Source organism: Numida meleagris, chromosome 1, assembly GCF_002078875.1.
Source record: "Numida meleagris isolate 19003 breed g44 Domestic line chromosome 1, NumMel1.0, whole genome shotgun sequence".
NCBI classification, from domain to species: Eukaryota; Metazoa; Chordata; class Aves; order Galliformes; family Numididae; genus Numida; species Numida meleagris.
The window spans coordinates 25,408,656-25,420,091 of NC_034409.1; the positions used below are offsets into that span (position 1 = coordinate 25,408,656).

An 11,436-nucleotide genomic window follows, 5' to 3' on the forward strand; every position below is an offset into this window, starting at 1 on the left:
GTGAGAATGACTCAAATCTGTCTTGAATTTCCTCAATTGAATAAAATACCACCACACTTACCAGTAAAAGGTGCCAGCCCCTTTTTGGTAAACTTAGCTTATTAATTTAATGCTATTGGCATGTGGTATTGTAAATTCTTGTTAGACAGAAAATGTAGTTTAAAGCTGAGTAGCATTGTTTGGAAGTCTGCAGGCCTTGATAATTAGAATGGTTGAAAGTAAAATAAAATAGTCATATTAAAAACACAGTATGCAGCATCTGAAAAACACATACTATTTCTAATAATAAGATATATTTGTCTAATGAAATTAAGTATCCAGGAGCATTTCATGTTATAAACAGAAACATAGAGTTTATAAATATGTTTTATAGAGTATGTATGGTTAAATACTTATGTATATGTATACGTACTTCTATATAGAAATTAAATAAAAATATGAAATAAATATAAACAAAATAAGTGGATGTGAATTCTAATGTGACAAATAATAATAAACAGATAACAATAACAGCTGAGTTTATGTCAGGGCCTGTATACACTGCTTCTGAGAAGTGTCATGTTGTCTGTGAAGGAATTTCCACCAGTGATGCTTTTAAAATCTTATTGCATGGACACACATAAGGAATGATGTGAATATAGTTTATCACAAAGTACATCTGGAGAATAGATGGAAGGATTTCCTGATGGCCCTTTCAGATGTATTTTTCAGCGCCGTTGTAGGAGGCTTCAGCGTTGTTTTTGATGTATGCTGAAGTGCTGGAAAGTGAATTGGTCTGAAGATCATCTTCGGGAAAGAAATAAAAAAACAGTGAAAGTCCAAAGAAAGTGCAAAGAAAAAAAGGATTTAAAGGCTTCTTTAAATCTTCAAGTAGATTTTAAACTTTTTTTTTTCTTTTTTGTTATTCCTAATAAACTGTCATCCTGCTAAGAATCTACTAGAGAAAACCTGGTAGTAATCAATACCAGATTTGGCTTGGGTGGCTACAGTTTGGGCTCCTCAGTATAGGGATGGAAAAAAATTAGCAGAGTAAAAGCAGTTGCTAAAGAAAAGATGTACTTCATGTGAATTCTAACCCTTGCTGGGAGGGTTGCTCAATTTGGTGCTCTGTGCATTCTACCAGATTCAGTTCTGCTGTTTTGCTATGAACATCAGTATTCCTGTACACTAATAACTCATGGGTCAAGACGATCCCTAAACTGGCTTTAATATGTATGGATTCTAAGGATTCAAATGAGGAGGCACTAATTTTTCATTTTGTGTTTTTTTTTCATTTTTTTGTGGTTCAAGTACAATGACATTCCTTAAAACTGATGTTACCCCATGGCAATGGCAGTTTCCCTTAAGTGGTGCTTGTTGAAGCACCTCTATGTCTCAAAATTATTTAGACATCTATGCTTATTCCCAGAAGATTCCTTTTGTCAAGTACAGCTTGCTGTACCAGAAGTACTATCTTTCATTCATAAGGACAAATAGAACTATCTCTTTGCATCAATATTCACACTTTGCATAAGCCCCTTAGAAGAAGATTTCCATTTTTAATGGTTTTAATTAGCATTTATGAAAAGCTGTGGTTTCACATGATATAAAGTGACAGATTAAATTTGTTAAGTGGATAATAATAAAATGTGAGTTGATTTGTTTCACGGGAGTTTAAAAGGCTTTTGCTCAACGGGGCCTCCATGCTAATTCATTAAGCACGCTTTAGACCTTATGGAGATTTTTTTTTGATTTAATTAACACAGATCAAACTCTCAGGAGATTTCACATCCTCCACAACTGTGTGTGATAGAGACAGTAATTTAAAACCTATCTTTAGGTCTTTGTGTTCATTTACTTGAAAAAGGGTTTAAAAAAAATACTCTATGAAATCATTCTAGCACAGTGGAGGCTAGTGAAGTTCTTTAGTATAAGAGCTGAACATATTTGAAAAGATTGGAAGGGCTGTGTCTACGACCATGCTTCAGAGAGATGTTTTTTCCTGGCTGCAGCAGCGGCCTCTAGTCCCTGCTACCAAAGTCATTTGTACATTTTGCCCACTCATGTTTTAATCCATAATGTGTAAGTAGACCCCAGAGTAGAGTCCTAAGACCTTGACCTCTGTATCTCATGGTGGTTCATCCACAGGGTATGGGGTCAAACTTGCTCTCTGTCCCAAGGACTGGATAAATTGTAGCCTCGTTATAACCCACAGAATGAAGAACTTGTAGTTTGGGAAGTTGTGGGTTGTAGATTTCAGTCTCAGCAGACCAAGGAGGTCCCCAGGATCTAGGTTCACAGTTCTTGGAGCACACTGTGACCATCTCTTAATGTAAGAAGTTACTGTTAGATCTTCAAATTTCTCTCTATCACTTTCATTGAAGACAGTGATTCCTAAGCACGTTAGATGTACCCTGAGAATGCCTCACAAATCAGTTCCTTTTTATTTGCTTTTGATAATGTCACAACTGTACTGAGATATCCTTCTCCTACACATAAGGTCTATCTCAGAACAATTTCAAATTGGTATCAAAGAGAAATTTTTTTTTCCCACTTGCCTACCACCAAAAATTGCAGAGAAAGTAATCCCTGAGGAATACAATAGCAAAGAACGTAATGTTGCAGAACAGAATTCTGTAAATCTTATTAGAACCATGGAAGGAGATCTAAAGGAGGTGTGCAATGTCCTCGTGTTCTGTACATTAAATTCTTCTTGTTATTCAGAGGGAATATCACTGGATCCTATATGAACTTTGTGCCATAATATATATAGTATCAGAAAAGTATAGTATTTGGAATCATGAGAGCAGTAAAGACTCTAGACAGTACTAAAGACTAATTACTCGGGAAACTGGAAGACTTTATAAACATAGTTTATGTCAATAGCTGAAGTTGTCAAAAAACCCTCTATGTAAGTTTCTGTACAGGACAAAACATGACAAAAATATTTAGAGTCCTATTTGCTTTTCCATTTTTATCTCAATTGTATATGCCTTTTAAGGATGGGAAATTGTAAAGAAAGACCAACTTCTCCTCCCTGATGACTGGATCTGGTAAGATATTCTGTGGGTGTCCTGCAGGAAAAGGCTAGGTCTTTTTAGGCCTGTGCACAACTAAATGTCATTTATGTGCACAAAGAAATATTCATGTCAGTAGTTACTGATGCAGTACCATGGAGCTATGTATGTACGTCTATGTGTGGTTGACTGTAAACTCATTACAGCATTAGATATCTGGCTACTGGTCTATGAGTGGCATCTTGAATTATAGTAATTTGGATGTTCTCTCTGAGAGTGCAACTTAGTGTTTTCTTAATTTTTTTTGTGCAGCAAAGTGGTAAGATGGTGGAGGTTCTTGGGAGTAACACATCTCTTTTTTCAAAATATCCCACACTTTGCAGAAGCAGGCAATGGTAATCTTTTCCAGGAGATAGGTCTGTGTAATATTTCCAGTCCTTTTTTCGGCTCTGTTGATCTACACCCTGGCAAGCTTTATATATCATGACAAGAATTCCTCTTTTTGAGGCTCCTCATAGAGCCTCTGTAATTTAAAAAAATACTAGAGACTGGAGGAATAGAGCAGCTGCTTGGGAGGAAGCTTTTGGTAAGTGGGACTGAAATTCATCCTATCTGATTTTCCTCAAAGTACTGTTAAGTGTTCAGTGTAAAGTTGTTTTCTAGACTTCTTTGAGAGAGAGAGAAGGGAAGTGGTAGAAAAACTCCTTCCAAGTGAGTAATTTTATCCCCTGAAGTTTTAAAACAGAGATGAAAAGAATAATTTTTCTGTTTCTCCATTAAGGAACCTAGATGGCGAGCTTAGACCACACATGAACTTTCAGCAAGATAAATGAAATCTGGAAAAAGATGAGAAGGATAAATAAGACAGAGCTCAACTCTGTGGAAGAGTATAATGAGTGAGCTTATACAGTGCTGTGGTTTAACCTGGCAGGTAGCTAAGCACCACAATGTCATTTGCTCACTCTTCCCTTCCCAGCGGCATGAGGGAGAGAAATGGAGAAAAAAAAAGTAGAACTCGTGAGTTGAGATAAAACTATTTACTAAGAGAGAAAAGGAAAAGGATAAGAATTATGACAATATGTATGTATGTATATATGAACGTATATAACAAGTAATGCACAAGCAACTGCTCACAAGCCCCTGAACAATGCCCAGTCAGCTCCCCGAGCAGTGGAAAAGAGCAAGATGGACTCCCACCTCCTTCAAAACTTCTTCTGCATGATGTCACAAGGTATGGAATATCCCTTTGGCTGGTCTAACTCAGCTGTCCTAATTCTGTTCACTCCCAGGTCCTAGGACCCTTCTCTGAGAATGGCCTTGGCTTTGTACAACACTGCTTAGCAGCAACTATAAACATTGGTGTGTTATCAGTGGTGTTTTTCTCCTAGAACCAATAACATTGCATCATACCAGGCACTCCAAGGAAAACAGTTCCATACCAGCTGAAAGAAAGACATGTAGTCAATGAACTTTCCCTGCGTTAGGGTATGAGGACACTTGAGGAATGGAGAAAGCATATGTTTTGCTAATAGGGACAGAACCAAAAAGAGAAAATAGAAATCAGGAGGGAAATATTTGTGAGTGCAGCATAAGGCAAAAGTAGAAGCTGAGGTTTTTACCTTGTCAACCAGAACTCTGGGGTATCAAAGGGGAGTTCCACTCCAAAGGAACCTCGGAGGACCTTAGACAGTCTGCAGAGAGGAAAGAACAGAAGAAAACAGATGATCTGATATATTTGGTGATATTTCCCCTGCTTGAAGTCTGCAGAAGGGGAACCCCCAGAGAGCTTTAGTCAGCCCACCACGTGAACTTCGAGGAGGAAATGTTCTTTTAAATTGTCAAATGCTCCTTGTGAGCAAGTTACATTCTGAGCACTTTGAACATTATTTCTGCCATAGAAAATTGAGAGAAATTTTGCACTGTATTGATTTAGATACTCTATACCATTTGTGGAAAAATTTTGCCCAGTCAATCACAGACTTCCTCATCTCTCAGTTTTGAATATATTAGGATCTTTCTTATTAATTTGAGGCTACTAAGGAGGTAAAAATGAAGCTCTGTACACTACTCAGGGAAAACTTAACTATTTGGTAAGTTATCTTATTCTGAAAGCTTGTCAGTTATTATAAGACAAAATAAGCATGTAAAATGTGAAAAACACTGGTTACTAGAAGGTGACCCTCTTCTGCAGAGCTTGGGTGGTTGAGAATTATCTCTGCTTTGCAGATGGGAGTACAGAGACAGACAGTTCTTCAGGGAGTTGACGGTGAGACAGGAAGCCAGCTGTACAACTGCACTGTCACTGTGTGACTTCTGGCCTAGAGCCCTACCCACTTATTGCAGTTTGTTTGGCTTAATATGCTTCAAGCCTAAGTAAAGAAGTACTGAAGTAGTTAAGCTTTCCCTTTTCTTGAATCCATATCGCCTTTCATGAGGTGATGCATCTAATTAGTTTCATGTAGTAGAGGATGATGAGTACTGCTCCAGCTAGCTGAATTATAAAAGGATTAAACCAGGGATCACCTGATCTATGCTTAGAAAGGATGGCTATTTATTTTCAAGATATTTTGAAGAAGTTTCAAGATGTCCTTTGAATTATCTGACTAAGCAAAAGACTGGGGCAGCACACTGCTGTGAGTGAGGGAAACTGCCCAGCAAGGTGGGACATGGTGAGCAGAGCCAGAAATAACTGTTCTCACAAACCTTGCATGGTTGTGCTGCTCTTGTCTCCCCAATGGCCTCCCCAAGCCCCCATCACTGATCCAACAAGAAGCCAGATCCTGGCCCATCCCAAGCAGGGGCACAGAGGGGCTACAGCGCCTAGGAGGCCTGACCTGCTCCTCAGCATGGCCGCTTCTTTCTGGGCCAACTGCCACCCCTTAGGCCACTCATCCCATGGCAGGAGGCACAGGCTGTCCTGGGTTGCCTCCTGGGGGAAAGGTTTGTGGGAACTTGGGAGTTTGATCCTTGGATCATCACTACTATTGAGGGAGGGGGAAAGGGGGGTGGCTCAGCTGAAGCCTGCCAGGCCCAGCCTGACCTGACCACAGAATGGCAGTCCTGTGTCAGCACTGGGGCTGCTCTGAGCCAAACACGTGCAGTGGGTTCCAAGCCACTGAAAACTACCCTCCAGAACAAGCCTTGGCTCTGCCTGATGGTCCCTGTGCAACATGCTGGCAAAGCGACTGGGTCTGTAGGTGGAAAGGTGTGGAAATGTTTTAAGGCTAAGAAAATTCAGGCAGATTCCTGAGGGAGCAGCAACAAACCCCGTGCGGAATCTGCCACAAATAACAGCAGCTGAGAACTTCTTCTCATGGGTCTCATGCTCAGCTCCTGCTGATACATACAGGTACCAGACAGCTGCTACAATGGGGTTGATGAAGATTTTCCCTGACAGAGGGGAATCCCTTCATCACTCAAATGTTAAAAAAAAGAAAGTGAACAACAAAAAGTTTTGAGGTATTTGACAATCTTTTTCCTACGTCATTTTTGATTGCTTGCTTTATCCCCAATCTGGCTACAGAGGAAATTATTTTCAGAGGAGGAAGATGAAAATTAGACTCTTCGTTTTCCTTCAACAAACAAACCCCCTACAAAACTTCCAAAATTTCTGTCATAATGAAACTGGAAAAGGCTCTCAGCAGACTTCTTAGCTAGCTCACTTTTAAGACTGCTATTTTTCCACTGTAAAATTCTTTGGAGTGTTACACTCAAATATAAGCAAATAATGTTTTACTTGACTTCTGGAAACTGAAATAACCAAGTAGCAAATGTCTGGCAACAAGAGCATCAGGCTTTGTTTCACTGTTTCTTACATCTCTTCTTCACAAATATTGGCTGAATTAGGCTTTTTGTTGTCACAGTAAGTCCCAGTGGCCCTACTGAGCTGCCATGAAACCACTGGAGGTTGTGGAACTCCAGTCAGTGTGTACCATTGTTCCGAGGATGTATGCTAGCTACAGAGTAAAAGGTCACTCAGAGTACTTGCTTTGTTTTTCTCGCTGGGACAGGAACTGCTCATCTACACAGAACTGATTTTTTACCGATGCCTTGAAAGTCAGAAGCATTCTGCTAGAGTGTTTCCAGTTGGAGACCCACTACTGCCTTTTAGAAATCCTTTTTGCATCTCTGAAATCAACAGGCACACAGCTGCTTCTGTGACAGCACTTACAGCTGAGTACATGCTAAAAAGCTAAGAACCTAAAGCTCTCAAGCTCTGAAGCTTTAGGCTTTCACACAGCACAGCAGAGCCTGCAGCATTTTCAGATAAGCCAAAGTTTTGCAAGGTTAGTTCTAGCTCAGCTTACCTGCTTTAAGAGTCTAACATGACAGCTGTGTTTCCAGCCTCCTGTGCTTTGTCCCAGAGGCCTTTTTAGGGAGACAGGAAAGGCTTAAAGTGATATTTGTGATCATTCCAGATTTTACTCTCATCTTAGTTCTAAAGTTCCATTAAAGCTCAAATTAAGCAAGACTCCTGCTGTTAGCCCAGCCAGCTGTGAATGGGTCTGTGCAACTACTATACATCCTTTGAAAGTATAGAATAACAGGGAAAAAAAACTGCTAAGGATTCCCTTTTGATATAGAAGAATTTTTACTTGCAAGGATTTTCGTTTGTTTTAGGGCTTTAATTGCTTAAATATTTTCAGAGAAGAAAGCATACATGAGTCTTAATTGCTTCCTAAATTGGAAAGCTGCTGTATCTGAAGTAGAGAATTAAATTATTGTGCTCTTCTTGAGGACCTGTGTCTTGCTAATCTTCTAGATAAAATGAACTCTGGAGTGAAAGTCATTAATCATGATATCTTAATAACACACACTTCAAACGAAGGATACATCCTTTCAGATTAAAGATACTGTGAACGCAAAGCGTTGTGTGACATGCTGAGGACATCTAGTGGACAAAAGGTAAAATAATACAAATACGTAGCAGGAACGTTGCCTGCTCCTTCAAGGCAAAATCAAAATCAGGATTCAGAATTTAGCAGGGTTCACCTCATTTAAACCCCAAAGTACATGTTTCTGGACAAAATAAAACTACCTTATTTTGTGGATGTGGCAGTTTATTTTACATGTTTCCATATACGTCCCACATACAGGTTTATTTATTTGTCAAATACATTATTTACATTCACTTCAAAACCCATTTCTTCAGTAACACAAGGATAATACCTAACAAATCATACATGCCAGCCAGTTTAATAATTCTGATGACCTTTGGGTGGAAGATGTTAAAAATGGTATGTATAGGTAGTTCAAATTTAACTTTTATTAACCACAGATCTGGAATGACTTTTGTTTGATCTTATAAAATATATTGGTTTTGGAACCACATTGTCAAATTCGAGAGCAAAGCAGTTACTTTGACTGCTCTCACCACAACATCTATCACTGGCTTGAATTCTGAATCTTTGTAACAAATCATCTGAACCCTCCAGAAGCTTAAATAAGACTCGCATAACTTCAGGTTGTTCATGTGATGGAGTCTGCAGGATTTAGAAACTACATAGAAGCTGTTACCACAACCAAACTGCCCAGAGAGCTGCCATGTAGTGAAGGAGGAGACAGATCATTTTGTAATAACACAAAATGACCTCTGTCCACACTGAAGCTTGAGAGAACCAGGAAACAGCTCATCCACAGAGATATCGTTTTACCTGTTCTACTCAGGATCACTGTATTTTTCTCAGTGTGTCAAGGAATTTTTGGAGAAAGGAAACTGCGCTATGGACTTTTTTTTTTTTCCTAGCATAGACTTTACAAGGTAGCTCTTCTGAATGGCAAAATCTACAATTACTATTAAAGGGGAAAAGTCAGTGGTTAAACAGGGGTTAAATTTACTGCCTTAGTTCCCTAAAGCTCTGTCTTTCTCCTCTCCAGATGAACACCACAATAATCCTCTTTCCCACAGACTGGGTTACACTTGCCAGGTTCACACCAGTCCTGACTACTGTCTTCCAAAGATTCATGAGAAAAATATGTGTTCAGGTACTGAGTTCTGCTGCCAGATCAGTGAATAAAGAGACTCAGTATATGACTAAGATTTACAGATATTGGCTACGGGACTGTGATGAATTGTTTTCTTATGGAATTTTCCTCAGAACTCTTCTCTTACACATACTGAATTTTATAAGGCTGAGAGGAAAGTAAAAACTTCTTCTGAGGAAGGATCAGTAGCAAAAATCTTATAGTTATTTAGGTAAAACTTTAAGCCGAAAAAAACTGTAAGACTTGCTAAGATTACACGTGGATTTTCCAGCCCTGATATTCTGTTTGTCAAATCTATTCCTAAAACCCCCCAGTGAGGTTTTTGAAGCAATCCGTTGAAATATCTACCTTAAAAAGTTCTTACTGGTAGCAAACCTTAATCCTTCTTGTCAAATCTGAAAAGGGTATGAAGAACAGCGGGTGTTATACTACATATAAAACCCTTTCATGTATGGCAACCATATCACTAAATTTCCTCAAAATGATTTTTTTACTCTTTTTAATTTTTATTTTATTAAGACAGAATAATCTTTTAACACTTCCTTGAAGGCCATATTTTCTAAATCTCTTACATTCTTGTTATCCCCTGAGTTATCTCCCAAAGCAGAAGTTATCTTTGTAATACATTGTAGTACTCAATAGTGTACAAAGCAGTATAGGTTATATCTCCCCTATGCTGAACAGCTCTTATGTCTTGTAGATGACAGCCCTCCAAACACCTCCTGGAATGCCCTTTTGCAATCCTGTCACATTCTTGACTTAAATTAGATGTCTGTTTTGCTCAAAGTCCTGAGACTTTTCTTAGGTACTGTTTAATAGTTACTTATTATCCTGTTTATTTTCATGCATTTTAGATTTCCTTTTTGAGCGCATTACTTAACGTTTATTGAATTGCATCACACTGATTTCAAGCTACACCTTTCACTCATTATTTAAAATTTACCTGCTATTAAATTGAGCATTTGCAACTTGTTACAGTTTGAACTTCTCTGCAAATATTACAAGTATACTCTCTTGTCAGTCATCCAAGGCACTGAGGAACATACTGAATGTAGGCTTTAATGGATCTCTGCAGTTTGTTGCTTGATATCTTCTGACAACTGGACAAATAATTTTTGGTAACTGTCTTGTGAGAGGTTTCTTTTTCTTGGGAAGTTGCACACTTAACTCATGACATTTACCTACACCTACTCTGTATTTGTGATTTTGCTAGTGAAAATGACATTTCAAATAGTACTGGTAGCTAAGTATAGAGTACATCAAATATCTGACCAAATCTCACAATTTATGAGCGCTAAAACAAAAGTGATACTGACTTTATTGCCTGCTGTTCTCTTTTCTTCCCTGTTAAACATCAGATGTAATTTTTTCCTGGTCATGTTCCTATTTCTATAATGCTTCTCTTGTTGCATTTGATACTTCTTGTTACTTGAGACTCATTTTCACTTTAATCTATTCTACATTTTATTCCTTTGGAAATGCTTACATCTATGCCTCTGGATCCTTGTTCCAGGTTTTGTACTTAAATTTATATTTTTTTTCTGCTTTTTTAATCTTTACCTGGCCCTTAAAGAGCTTTTTGATGGAGCCATATTGGTCTCACTATGTTCCATAAATTTTCTTTGCATCATGACAGTCTGCCATTGTATCTTTAATACAGTCCCTTTCAGTAACTGCAAACTCTCTCTTGCAGTCCTTTTTTCCTTAGAATATCTTCCCAAGAGACCCTACCTTCCAGTTCCCCGAGTTTGATGAAGTCTGCTTTTTTGAACTCTATTGTCCTTATTCTGCTGCTCTCATTCCTCCCTTTCTTTAGATTTGTGAACTCGATGGTTTTGTAATCACTTTCACCGAAATTACCTTCTACCTTCAGCTTCTCAACCAGATCCTCCCTATTAGTCAGAACCAGTTCTAAAGCTATAAGCTTCTCAGTAGCTTCTTCCATTTTCTTAAAAGGAAGTTGTCCCCAACACATCCTGAAAGCCTACTGGACTTTCTACATCCTGACATTATTTTCTAGCACATATCTTATATAATGCATGTCTGCCACTGTTAAGAGGAAGAGGGTCACCTTTGGGACGCTTCTATTAATTGCAAAAAAGCTCAGCTAAAAAACTAACAAAAAAGTCTCACCTCTGCTACATTCTTATGATGCGGTAATTCTAGCAGGTCCCTATAATAACATTGTTTATACCCTTTTCTTTGCAATTATCCTCACTGCATCTTCAACTCTTCTGGAAGCTCTGAGGAAGCCCTATATTTCTGATGCACCGTGTGGCATCTTCATTTTCCTCAGGGCTTGACTTTCACAAACAAGGTAAATTCCTTTATCCCACTTGTTAGAGGAAGCAGCATGGAAATGTAACAGTTACACAGCAGTCATAGAGAGCTGGGACTGTTTCTGAGTCAAATTCAATAACTACTTTAGTTCTAGAGAATCAGAAGACTTTAGAAA

General features: G+C 38.5%; 1 long non-coding RNA gene across 1 annotated transcript; it reads right to left on the reverse strand.

Annotated features, from left to right (window-relative positions):
* Positions 491 to 6,072, reverse strand: LOC110392451. The gene is made up of 3 exons (XR_002434383.1): positions 5,700 to 6,072; positions 4,616 to 4,687; positions 491 to 786 (listed from the first exon to the last, which is right to left on the reverse strand). It is a non-coding gene; the product is annotated as an uncharacterized LOC110392451 (long non-coding RNA).